Here is a 13,572-nt window from a genome sequence, read left to right as displayed (position 1 = left end):
TTCCTAAAAAGTAAATTATATTACAGTAGTAATAATGTCCCTAATTGGACCCTAAAAAAATTATGTTTCCCACTTATCACCATAAACTAATATAGCGTGTTCCTCATTCTGGCCTTCAAGCAGTAATTTAGTCCCTCATCCTGGCCCCCTTTATTTAATAATCTCGCCCAGCCTGGCCCCATTTATTTTATAATATGCTCCAACCTTGCCCACTTTATTTTATAATATGCCCCATTTTGATCCCCTTATGTCCCTTGTCCAGCCTGGCCCCCAGATAAACATCCTGCACCCCCAGCTATACATACTGGCCCTCATATAGTTGTGACCAAAAGTATTGACACCCCTGCAATTTTGTCAAATAATTCTCAGTTTCTTCCTGAAAATTATTGCAAACACAAATTCTTTGGTATTATTATCTTCATTTAATTTGTCTTAAATGAAAAAACACAAAATGAATTGTCCTAAAGCCAAATTGGATATAATTTCACACCAAACATAAAAAAGAGGGTGGACAAAAGTATTGGCACTGTTTGAAAAATCATGTGATGCTTCTCTAATTTGTGTAATTAACAGCACCTGTAACTTACCTGTGGCACCTAACAGGTGTTGGCAATAACTAAATCACACTTGCAGCCAGTTGACATGGATTAAAGTTGACCCAACCTCTGTCCTGTGTCCTTGTGTGTACCACATTGAGCATGGAGAAAAGAAAGAAGACCAAAGAACTGTCTGAGGACTTGAGAAACCAAACTGTGAGGAAGCATGAGCAATCTCAAGGCTACAAGTCCATCTCCAAAGACCTGAATGTTCCTGTGTCTACCGTGCGCAGTGTCATCAAGAAGTTTAAAGCCCATGGCACTGTGGCTGACCTCCCTAGATGTGGACGGAAAAGAAAAATTGACGAGAGATTTCAACGCAAGATTGTGCAGATGTTGGATAAAGAACCTCGACTAACATCCAAACAAGTTCAAGCTGCCCTGCAGTCCGAGAGTACAACAGTGTCAACCCGTACTATTCGTCGGCATCTGAATGAAAAGGGACTGTATGGTAGGAGACCCAGGAAGACCCCAATTCTTACCCCGAGACATAAAAAAGCCAGGCTTGAGTTTGCCAAAACTTACCTGAAAAAGGCTAAAATGTTTTGGAAGAATGTTCTCTGGTCAGATGAGACAAAAGTAGAGCTTTTTGGGCAAAGGCATCAACATAGAGTTTACAGGAGAAAAAAAGAGGCATTCAAAGAAAAAAACACGGTCCCTACAGTCAAACATGGCGGAGGTTCCCTGATGTTTTGGGGTTGCTTTGCTGCCTCCGGCACTGGACTGCTTGACTGTGTGCATGGCATTATGAAGTCTGAAGACTACCAACAAATTTTGCAGCATAATGTAGGGCCCAGTGTGAGAAAGCTGGGTCTCCCTCAGAGGTCATGGGTCTTCCAGCAGGACAATGACCCAAAACACACTTCATAAAGCACTAGAAAATGGTTTGAGAGAAAGCACTGGAGACTTCTAAGGTGGCCAGCAATGAGTCCAGACCTGAATCCCATAGAACACCTGTGGAGAGATCTAAAAATGGCAGTTTGGAGAAGGCACCCTTCTATATCAGGGACCTGGAGCAGTTTGCTAAAGAAGAATGGTCTAAAATTCCAGCAGAGCATTGTAAGAAACTCATTGATGGTTACCGGAAGCGGTTGGTCGCAGTTATTTTGGCTAAAGGTTGTGCAACCAAGTATTAGGCTGAGGGTGCCAATACTTTTGTCTGGCCCATTTTTGGAGTTTTGTGTGAAATGATCAACGTTTTCCTTCATTCTTTTTTGTGTTTTTTTCATTTAAGACAAATTAAATGAAGATAATACCAAAGAATTTGTGTTTGCAATCATTTTCAGGAAGAAACTGAGAATTATCTGACAAAATTGCTGGGGTGTCAATACTTTTGGCCACAACTGTATATGTGTTTTAGGCCGGGGTCACACTGGCGAGGAATACGGACGAGTGAGAGGCGCTAAAAGCACGCATTACACACGGACCAATTATTCTCTATGGGTTTGCTCCCAACAGCCGTATATTTCTCGGTCGTATTCTACGGTTCGTGCCAATCGCAGCATGCTGCGATTGTCAGCGTACTACGCCCGTAATACGCCAATGCAAGTCTATGGGTGTGCTAAAAATACGCATTACACACGGACAACACATGTGACTTGCGAGATATACGCACCCGGTGTCTTTTACTCACACTGACAGGTTTAATATAGAAAGAAAGAATAGATATATACACACAATTCTTGGTGACAAATGCGTGGGCTTCCCATTGCCCTATATTGGTGGCGAGTGGGTTAATCTAACAAAGGGTTAATGTCACCATTCGATTGTAAGGTGACATTAACCCTTTGTTGGATTAACCCATTCGCCACCGCTACAGGACAATGGGAAGCCCACGCATTTTTAGCAACGAATTAACCCCTTAAAATAACTACATCTCCAAAATTTTGCACACAAACCCTCATCTAATTATTAGTCAAGGACATATAAAAAAAACATGAAATGAAATGGTTTACTGAATGTAAACCATGTGTCATTTCATGTCGGGTTGGGGAAGGATTTGATAGAAGCCGGCAATTTAATTAACGGCTATTCTGCTATGAAGAACTCTGTGAAATATATAAATATACATATATGTGTATATGTGTGTGTATATATATATATATATATATATATGTTTATCTCAATGACTTGTGTGTGTGTATATGTGTGTGTGTATGTATGTATGTGTGTGTATATATACACTCACTGGCCACTTTATTAGGTACACCTGTCCAACTGTGTGTTAAGACTTAATTTCTAATCAGCCAATCACATGGCGGCAACTCAGTGCATTTAGGCATGTAGACATGGTCAAGACAATCTCCTGCAGTTCAAACCGAGCATCAGTATGGGGAAGAAAGGTGATTTGAGTGCCTTTGAACGTGGCATGATTGTTGGTGCCAGAAGGGCTGGTCTGAGAATTTCAGAAACTGCTGATCTACTGGGATTTTCACGCACAACCATCTCTAGGGTTTACAGAGAATGGTCCGAAAAAGAAAAAAAATCCAGTGAGCGGCAGTTCTGTGGCCGGAAATGCCATGTTGATGCCAGAGGTCAGAGGAGAATGGGCAGACTGGTTCGAGCTGATAGAAAGGCAACAGTGACTCAAATTGCCACCCGTTACAACCAAGGTAGGCAGAAGAGCATCTCTGAACGCACAGTGCGTCGAACTTTGAGGCAGATGGGCTACAGCAGCAGAAGACCACACTGGGTACCACTCCTCTCAGCTAAGAACAGGAAACTGAGGCTACAATTTGCACAAGCTCATCGAAATTGGACAGTAGAAGATTGGAAAAACGTTGCCTGGTCTGATGAGTCTCGATTTCTGCTGCGACATTCGGATGGTAGGGTCAGAATTTGGCGTAAACAACATGAAAGCATGGATCCATCCTGCCTTGTATCAACGGTTCAGGCTGGTGGTGGTGGTGTCATGGTGTGGGGAATTTTTTCTTGGCACTCTTTGGGCCCCTTGGTACCAATTGAGCATCGTTGCAACGCCACAGCCTACCTGAGTATTGTTGCTGACCATGTCCATCCCTTTATGACCACAATGTACCCAACATCTGATGGCTACTTTCAGCAGGATAATGCGCCATGTCATAAAGCTCGAATCATCTCAGATTGGTTTCTTGAACATGACAATGAGTTTACTGTACTCAAATGGCCTCCTCAGTCACCAGATCTCAATCCAATAGAGCATCTTTGGGATGTGGTGGAACGGGAGATTCGCATCAGGGATGTGCAGCCGACAAATCTGCGCCAACTGTGTGATGCCATCATGTCAATATGGTCCAAAATCTCTGAGGAATGCTTCCAGCACCTTGTTGAATCTCTGCCACGAAGAATTGAGGCAGTTCTGAAGGCAAAAGGGGGTCCAACCCCTTACTAGCATGGTGTACCTAATAAAGTGGCCAGTGAGTGTGTGTGTATATATATATATATATATATATGCATTCTATGTGTCTATATCTATTATTTTGTTTCTGTTAGAAACCCTGTCGTAGGGCTCCATTATATGTCCATTTTGCAAGGCGGCGAGAAAATCTCGGCATACGGATGCCATACGGATTACATACGGATGCTGACATGCGCAACATACGCAACCACACCTTGCTTACGGATGACATACGGAGCACTATTTAGGGGTCAGTCATCCGTATTACGCCTGTAAACTACGGACCGTATTTTGCGTCGGTTAGTGTGACCCCGGCCTAATCCTGTGTCTCCCATATATCTTTCCTGGACCCCCATATATCCTTCCTGGTCCCTTTTCCTGGCTCCCCATATACAGTATATGAATCCTGGACCACCATGTATGTGCATCCTGGACACCCATATATATGCTTCTTGGTCTTTTGTCCTGCCCCCCATATATGCAACCTGCCCCCCCATATATATCCATCCTAGCCCCTCCCCATGTGTCTCCTTCCTGGCCCCCCATGTGTCTCCCTCCTGGCCCCCATGTGTCTCCATCCTGGCCCCCATGTGTCTCCAGCTTGACCTCCATGTGCCTCCATCCTGTCCCCCCCATGTGTAACTATCCTGTCCCCCCATGTGTCTCCATCCTGGGCCCTCATGTGTAGCCATCCTGGCCCCCCATGTGTCTCCATCCTGCCCCCCCCCATGTGTCTCCATCCTGGCCCCCCCATGTGTATCCATCCTGGCCCTCCATGTGTCTCCATCCTGGCACCCCCCATGTGTATCTATCCTGGCTTCCCATGTGCATTCATCCTGGAACCCCATGTGTATCCATCCTAGCCCCTCATGTGCCTCTATTCTGGCCCCTATATGTATACAGCCTGACCCCCATGTGTATCCATTCTGCCATCCCATGTGTACCCATCCTGGCCCCCCATGTGTAGCCATCCTGCCCCCCATGTGTATCCATCCTGGCCCCTCCATGTGTACCCATCCTGCCCCCCATGTGTATCCATCCTGCCCCCCATGTGTATCCATCCTAGCCCCTCCATGTGTATCCATCCGGGCCCCTCCATGTGTATCCTGGCCCCCCCATGTGTCTCCATCCTGCCCCCCCATGTGTATCCATCTTGGCCCCCCATGTGTCTCCATCCTGGCCCCGATTTTTATCCATCCTGGTCCCCCATGTGTATCCATCCTAGCCCCTCATGTGCCTCTATTCTGGCCCCTATATGTATACAGCCTGACCCCCATGTGTATCCATTCTGCCATCCCATGTGTACCCATCCTGGCCCCCCATGTGTAGCCATCCTGCCCCCCATATGTAGCCATCCTGGCCCCTCCATGTGTACCCATCCTGCCCCCCATGTGTATCCATCCTGCCCCCCATGTGTATCCATCCTAGCCCCTCCATGTGTATCCATCCTAGCCCCTCCATGTGTATCCATCTTGGCCCCCCATGTGTCTCCATCCTGGCCCCGATTTTTATCCATCCTGGTCCCCCATGTGTATCCATCCTGCGCCCCCCCCCCCATGTGTATCCATCCTGGCCCCCCCATGTGTTTCCATCCTGGCCCCCCCATGTGTATCCATCCTGGCCTCCCATGTGTTTCCATCCTGCCCCCCCATGTGTAGCCATCCTGGCCCTTTGTCCTGGCTTCATGTACAGAGTTGAGGGGACAAAAAAAAAAGATTCCTCTTACCTTCCTGCGCTTCCAGCGCTGTACAGCGTCCTCCTCAGGTCCAGAGCGCACAAAGTAAAATGGCCGCCGACATAGCAGAGGCCGGCGCTGAATGACACATGACACTGATGTCATATGCCGGTGATGACGGGCGCACACTCTTCAGTATTGATCGAGACGCTCGGCACAGTGGTTCATGTAATGACTGCTGCGTGCGCGCACCCCTGCACATACTCTGCCTGTGCTTTTAAAGGGCCCGCGCCCCTAAAAACTAGACATTTTTTTCTTCTTCTCTTCTTCTCCTTTCCTTCCCACAACCAAGGGCCCACTGGGGATTTCCCCGATACCCCCCAGGCCAGTCCGACCCTGTGTGCATGTATGTACGAGTATGTACAATAAAATTGATAAGGTCCTGACATAACTAACATTGTGCAGTGACTCTGTTTTCCATATAGTGACGGATTATTTCTTTTTTTTAAACTCTTTTTATTGAAAGATTCCACAAAATAAGATGACAAACATATGACAATGCAGTGTAAGATCAGAATAATCCGTATAATCACCGTCCACAGGGACAGAGATATAATATCACACTTTCTATAATAAACAAAACGAATGAGACATAGCATTCACCATAATGTGCTCTATAAAGCATTGCTCCTCCTCACCAACAGGATCATTATCAGAGTTATGAGCTCGTACCAGGTCAGGTTATAATAGACACATATTCTCAAGCCCACACATATCATCACTCTCATACTCTGGAAGGGATATACATCAGGGACTGTATCCGAGATGGAGGAGACCATGGCATTAGGAGCCAAGTGTGACATGGGTGAGTTACACCACCTTTCCCAAATCCTACGGAACTTCTGGGGACATCCTCTGTGTCTATATAATATGTTTCCATAAGGAATTATATCGTACGGTTATGTTACCGACTAGCGGCATGACCACAGATTCACTCCAATTAATTTTAAGACTTGACAATTCTCCAAAACGATTGATAAGGTGAATTGCTCTTGGAAGAGAGTGCTCTATTTTATCTAGAAAGAGAACCAGATCATCAGCATATAATCCCACCTTGTCCACCCTAGAATTAACATTAATTCCTTCCACCAAAAGATCTTGTCTAATCCTAAGTGCAGTTGGTTCAATCGCGAGGGCAAAGAGCATTGGGGATAGTGGGCGGCCCTGTCTAGTCCCTCTACCCAGATTAAAATACTCAGATAGCGAGCCATTAACAAGTATATTCGCTCTCGGCATGTAAGAGAGTCGTTCAATCCACTTGTAAAATTTGTCAGAGAAGCCAAATTTCAGAAGCACACGTTGCAAAAATTTCCACTCCAATGAATGAAAAGCCTTGGCTGTATCTAAAGAGGCTATCGCCCGAGGTTTCCTATATTTGTGGCCTATCTGCATTAGAACCTGTACCCTTCTAACATTAGAGGAAGTAGATCTTCCTGGCATAAAGCCGGATTGATCTTCGTGTACAATGCTTAGTATTACCGCTTTCTATTAGCTATAAGTTTAGTGAGTATTTTATAGTCTGTATTAAGCAGGGATATAGGGCGATAAGCACCACACTCCTCAGAAGGTTTATCTGGCTTTGGAATTACCTCTACAGTGGCATCATAAAAGGATTGGGGAAGCGAGTGTTTTACAAGTGCTTCGGAGAGGGTTTGCAGCAGACCCGGCCCTGTCTGATCGATGTATCTTTTATATAGTTCTATGGGCATGCCATCAGGGCCCGGAGTGTTCCCATTGGAGAGAGACATGGCCGCTTCCCGAATTTCCTCCAACGTGATATCTCTATCCAAGAATGCCCGATCCTCACCAGAAAGTTTAGGAAATTCTATATGGTCCAAGTCCTCATCAATCTCTTCTATAGTGGGATTCAGTTGAGAGTCATATAACTCAGGGCTGTGGAGTCGGTAAGCCAAACCTGCGACTCCGACTCCTCAATTTCCCTTACACCGACTCCAACTCCGACTCCCACACATATTGCTTATATTTAAGTGAAAAATTTATTGTAGTACAATGTGAACCTCAGACATTTAATCATTTTTATGATCCAATAATCAAGATATTTAGATAGAACAGAATATACACTCACTGGCCACTTTATTAGGTACACCTGTCCAACTGTGTGTTAAGACTTAATTTCTAATCAGCCAATCACATGGCGGCAACTCAGTGCATTTAGGCATGTAGACATGGTCAAGACAATCTCCTGCAGTTCAAACCGAGCATCAGTATGGGGAAGAAAGGTGATTTGAGTGCCTTTGAACGTGGCATGATTGTTGGTGCCAGAAGGGCTGGTCTGAGTATTTCAGAAACTGCTGATCTACTGGGATTTTCACGCACAACCATCTCTAGGGTTTACAGAGAATGGTCCGAAAAAGAAAAAAAATCCAGTGAGCGGCAGTTCTGTGGCCGGAAATGCCTTGTTGATGCCAGAGGTCAGAGGAGAATGGGCAGACTGGTTCGAGCTGATAGAAAGGCAACAGTGACTCAAATTGCCACCCGTTACAACCAAGGTAGGCAGAAGAGCATCTCTGAACGCACAGTGCGTCGAACTTTGAGGCAGATGGGCTACAGCAGCAGAAGACCACACTGGGTACCACTCCTCTCAGCTAAGAACAGGAAACTGAGGCTACAATTTGCACAAGCTCATCGAAATTGGACAGTAGAAGATTGGAAAAACGTTGCCTGGTCTGATGAGTCTCGATTTCTGCTGCGACATTCGGATGGTAGGGTCAGAATTTGGCGTAAACAACATGAAAGCATGGATCCATCCTGCCTTGTATCAACGGTTCAGGCTGGTGGTGGTGGTGTCATGGTGTGGGGAATTTTTTCTTGGCACTCTTTGGGCCCCTTGGTACCAATTGAGCATCGTTGCAACGCCACAGCCTACCTGAGTATTGTTGCTGACCATGTCCATCCCTTTATGACCACAATGTACCCAACATCTGATGGCTACTTTCAGCAGGATAATGCGCCATGTCATAAAGCTCGAATCATCTCAGATTGGTTTCTTGAACATGACAATGAGTTCACTGTACTCAAATGGCCTCCTCAGTCACCAGATCTCAATCCAATAGAGCATCTTTGGGATGTGGTGGAACGGGAGATTCGCATCAGGGATGTGCAGCCGACAAATCTGCGCCAACTGTGTGATGCCATCATGTCAATATGGTCCAAAATCTCTGAGGAATGCTTCCAGCACCTTGTTGAATCTCTGCCACGAAGAATTGAGGCAGTTCTGAAGGCAAAAGGGGGTCCAACCCGTTACTAGCATGGTGTACCTAATAAAGTGGCCAGTGAGTGTATATTGGTGTACTACCCGGTTTTCATTCTTTTTGGTACAGATACGATATGGATAGACAGATATGGATAAATGGATAGATAGAGCAGATTTCTAATCTGCTTTTGCTATTGAAAACATTATCTATGAGCTCAAAAACCTTTCAGGTGATGCAGTTTTTTAAAAAGATGATCAGCTTTTGCCTGCTGAAAAACGTATCCTCAAAAAACGCAGCAAAAACGCTGTGTGTGAATGTAGTCTTAGATCAGGAATATAACAGCCATTTATAGGACATTTCATAACTTTCCCAAACTCCTATGAAAAAATATTCAGCACATCCTGCATTGAATTACTGTACCCAATTTATTATATATTTTAGGAGTCTGAGTCGGTCCATTTTATACCGACTCAGACTCCACCAAAATGAGCTCCGACTCCACAGCCCTGATATAACTCTCTAAAGTATTCTTCACATCTGTCTGCGATTTGGTCAGATTTACCGTATATACTCGAGTATAAGCCGACCCCCCTAATTTTGCCACAAAAAACTGGGAAAACTTATTGACTCGAGTATAAGCCTAGGGTGGGAAATGCTCCATAGATTATTCCCCATATGCTGCCCCCATAAGAAGCTCCATAGATTATTCCCCCATATACTGCCCCCATAAGAAGCTCCATAGATTATTCCCCCATATACTACCCCATTAGAAGCTCCATATTGTTCCCCCATATACTGCCCCCATTAGAAGCTCCATATTGTTCCCCCATATGCTGCCCCCATTAGAAGCTCCATATTGTTCCCCCATATACTGCCCCCATTAGAAGCTCCATATTGTTCCCCCATATATCTTGGATTTTCCCAGGCTCCGGCAAAATGACCGGTATCCTGCCCAGCGCTGCTCCAATGCTCCTCGTGACGCGCCCCATCAGTGCCCGGACCCCGTCTGAGGTCGTGGTGAGTGGAATTGCGGGTTTCCCCCACCGTTAGTTGCTGCTGGGGCCCGGAGCTAGCGTTCTCTGCGCCCACTCAGCTCCTCATCCAGACATGCCCCCCGTGTCCTCTCTTTATATAAGCTATTCATCTATAAGTGCACAGGATCTATTCCCCTCATACACTGATATCCAGTGATAGATCTACAATCCGGTTACATATATCTATGTATGGATTTATCTTACACTCAATAAATACGGTGCACTTATCTCATCTCCACCTTGATAGTGACGCTCTCTTAGGATACATGTTACTCTATGATGGCACTTTTGCACATGGCCACTAGATGGCGCTACAACATTTGACATTTGCCTGAATTTTTATATCTACACATGATTTACACAAATTATATTTTCTTGTCTTAACTCTTTACTATTTACCATTAGAAGCTGTGTATTTTTGTAATTATCTGTATGTATACATGATTGATTACCACTTCTGTCTCTGTAAAAACAATCTCCTTTAACCCCTTTCTGACATTGGGTGTAAATGTACTTCCTCTCTTTGATGTGGGCACCGGCGGTGAGCCCACATCTTTTCCAGCACATGTCAGCTGTTTTGAACAGCTGCCATTGGCCCCTAACAGCCTCTGACAGTGGCATTTAATGCGCACTTCCAGCAAGCACTGGAAATCCCACCCATTGGTGACCTCATCATGTGATCATGGGTGACCGATGGGTTGACATGACAACCAGAGGTCTCCAGCAGACCTCTATGCTTGTCACTGCCGGAATTGATCCACCGGGATAATAGCTGCTGTGACTTCAGATCTTTCAGGTTCGCTACTCCACCTGTGGCACGCACACAGAGAGGAGGTAACAAGTGTAGGAAGATGACAGTTCATGGAGTCCGTACAAGGTACAAGGCCAGTTGGTCCAAAGATCACAATCTGGCTCCTCCGAATGTATCCATGGTTCAGTGATGGTCAATGGAGCAGATCTGTATTCTTCCAACCAAGGCTGAAAACCCCTAGGTTGTTTCCTATAGAATGATAGATCCGTGTCCCTTGTGATGATGTTGTGTCTTCTGTCCTGTCTCTGGTCCTTTTGGGATGTATGGATGTCTTGGCAGAATCTCTCTGGCTGTTTCTCTCTCAGTCTCTTTATACAGAGGCATGTAACCTATTTTTAGACTTAACAACTGTCCCTCACTGAGTATTTACATAAAGGGTAAGAATGGAGATGAGATTATTATAGCATTGCTTGATTATTTAAACTATTTGCATAGTTTTTCCCTCTCTGCTTTAGAAGTCAACAAACTGGCTCCATAATACAATATATAATTAGCATATCAGCAATCATCACTAGTGATCAAGGATAAGCGCACAATAAAAGTCAATATTACCGGCTTACACAAACAAAAGTCTGTTTTCCTGACCAACTAGAAATCAACACTTAAATTTAAAGCCAACATACAGATAACCAGGGCTGTGGAGTCGGAGTCGTGGAGTCGGAGTCGGTGCTCATTTTGGTGGAGTCGGAGTTGGAGTCGGTATAAAATGGAGCGACTCCGACTCCTAAAATATATAATAAATTGGGTACAGTAATTCAATGCAGGATGTGCTGAATATTTTTTCATAGGAGTTTGGGAAAGTTATGAAATGTCCTATAAATGGCTGTTATATTCCTGATCTAAGGCTACATTCACACACAGCGTTTTTCCTGTGTTTTTTGAGGATACGTTTTTCAGCTGCAAAAGCTGATCATCTTTTTAAAAAACTGCATCACCTGAAAGGTTTTTGAGCTCATAGATGTTTTCAATAGCAAAAGCAGATTAGAAATCTGCTCTATCTATCCATTTTTCCATATCTGTCTATCCATATCGTATCTGTACCAAAAAGAATGAAAACCGGGTAGTACACCAATATATATTCTGGTCTATATAAATATCTTGATTATTGGATCATAAAAATGATTAAATGTCTGAGGTTCACATTGTACTACAATAAATTTTTCACTTAAATATAAGCAATATGTGTGGGAGTCGGAGTCGTGGAGTCGGAGTTGGAGTCGGAGTCAGTGTAAGGGAAATTGAGGAGTCGGAGTCGGAGTCGCAGGTTTGGCTTACCGACTCCACAGCCCTGCAGATAACATTCTATTATTCTTCGTCTAAAAAATAGTTGTCTTGTTAATTAAGATACAATGCTGTATGTCTTCACAATGCCAAAAGTAAAAAAAAAAAGTTTTTAAAAATATTTTAAAAAATATAAAAGTTCAAATCACCCTTTCAAAATAAAACAATAAAAAATCAAACATACACATATTTGTTGTAGCCGCATTCAGAATCGCCCGATCTATCACTATAAAAAAGAATTAACCCGATCGGTAAATGGCGTAATGAGGAAAATGTCAAAACGCCAGAATTACTTTTTTTTTGGTCGCCGCAGCGTTGTATTAAAATGCAAAAAAGGAAAGATCAAAAGATCGTATCTGCACCAAAATGATCTCCATTAATAACGTCATCTCGGCACACAAAAAATAAGCCCTCACCCAACCCGAGATCATGAAAAATGGAGACGCGACGGGTATCGAAAAATGGCGCAATTCTTTTATACTTTACCTAATAAAGAGGAGTTATTTTTACTGATACAGTGGGTATGGAAAGTATTCAGACCCCTTTAAATGTTTAAATTGTTTTATTGCAGTCATTTGGTAAATTTAAATTCATACTATATATTCCTGACACTGGAGTGGCTTATAAACTTCCGAAGTATATTTTTTAAGTTTGGGATCTGCTAATATGTGGCTAGATTTCTGACTGTTTAGAATAACATGATTCATGATTTTAGTTTTTTTTTATCGTTTAGTCTCACTTGAGTATATGCCAATATTAAATAGTCTCTTAATGAGTCGTCTTTGGTGAGGACGATGAAACTCATAGTAATAAGAGGCTTGGAGAGTGAGTGTGTATACGTCACCTCACCCTATATACTGAACTGTGGGGTATATGTTTTTTCTATTAGTCACTTTCCGACTAACCTTCAGGGGGTGAATTATGGGTATAGATTTACATTTGGAAGTAATAAGGTTTAGTTTTATCCTTCTGTCAGCAAACATGAGGAATGACAAGAGACAAACCATTTAAAAAGATTTAATTTTGGTTAAAACTATTCCAACATTATGAACATAAAAAAGGCTTCTCACCTATGTGACATCTCTGATGTTTATTAACAGTTGATTTCCAAGTAAAATTTGTCCCACATTAAGAAAATGAAAATGGCTTCTCCTCTGTGTGACTGCTCTGATGGCGATCAAGAAGCACTTTCTGGTTAAAATATTTCCCACATTCTGAACATAAAAAAGGCTTCTCCCCTGTGTGAGTTCTCTGGTGCTTAACACAATCTGATTTATGCCTAAAACATTTCCCACATTCTGAACATGAAAAAGGCTTCTCCCCTGTGTGAGTTCTCTGATGGGTAACAAAATTTGATTTCTGCGTAAAACATTTCCCACATTCTAAACATGAAAAAGGCTTCTCTCCTGTGTGGATTCTCTGGTGCTTAACACAATCTGATTTATTGTTAAAACATTTCCCACATTCTGAACAGTAAAAAGGCTTCTCCCCTGTGTGAGTTCTCTGGTGCTTAACCAAATCTGA

At 43.6% G+C, this 13,572-nt stretch overlaps 1 protein-coding gene across 1 annotated transcript in view; it reads right to left on the bottom strand.

Annotated features, from left to right (window-relative positions):
* LOC141047180 (uncharacterized) overlaps window positions 1–13,572 on the bottom strand; it is a 100,851-nt gene that overhangs the window by 80,077 nt on the left and 7,202 nt on the right.

The sequence above is a fragment of the Dendrobates tinctorius genome, unplaced genomic scaffold, assembly GCF_039654945.1.
Source record: "Dendrobates tinctorius isolate UK_male_01 unplaced genomic scaffold, ASM3965494v1 ptg000126l, whole genome shotgun sequence".
Lineage (NCBI taxonomy): Eukaryota > Metazoa > Chordata > Amphibia > Anura > Dendrobatidae > Dendrobates > Dendrobates tinctorius.
This window is presented reverse-complemented; position numbering and strand designations above follow the sequence as displayed.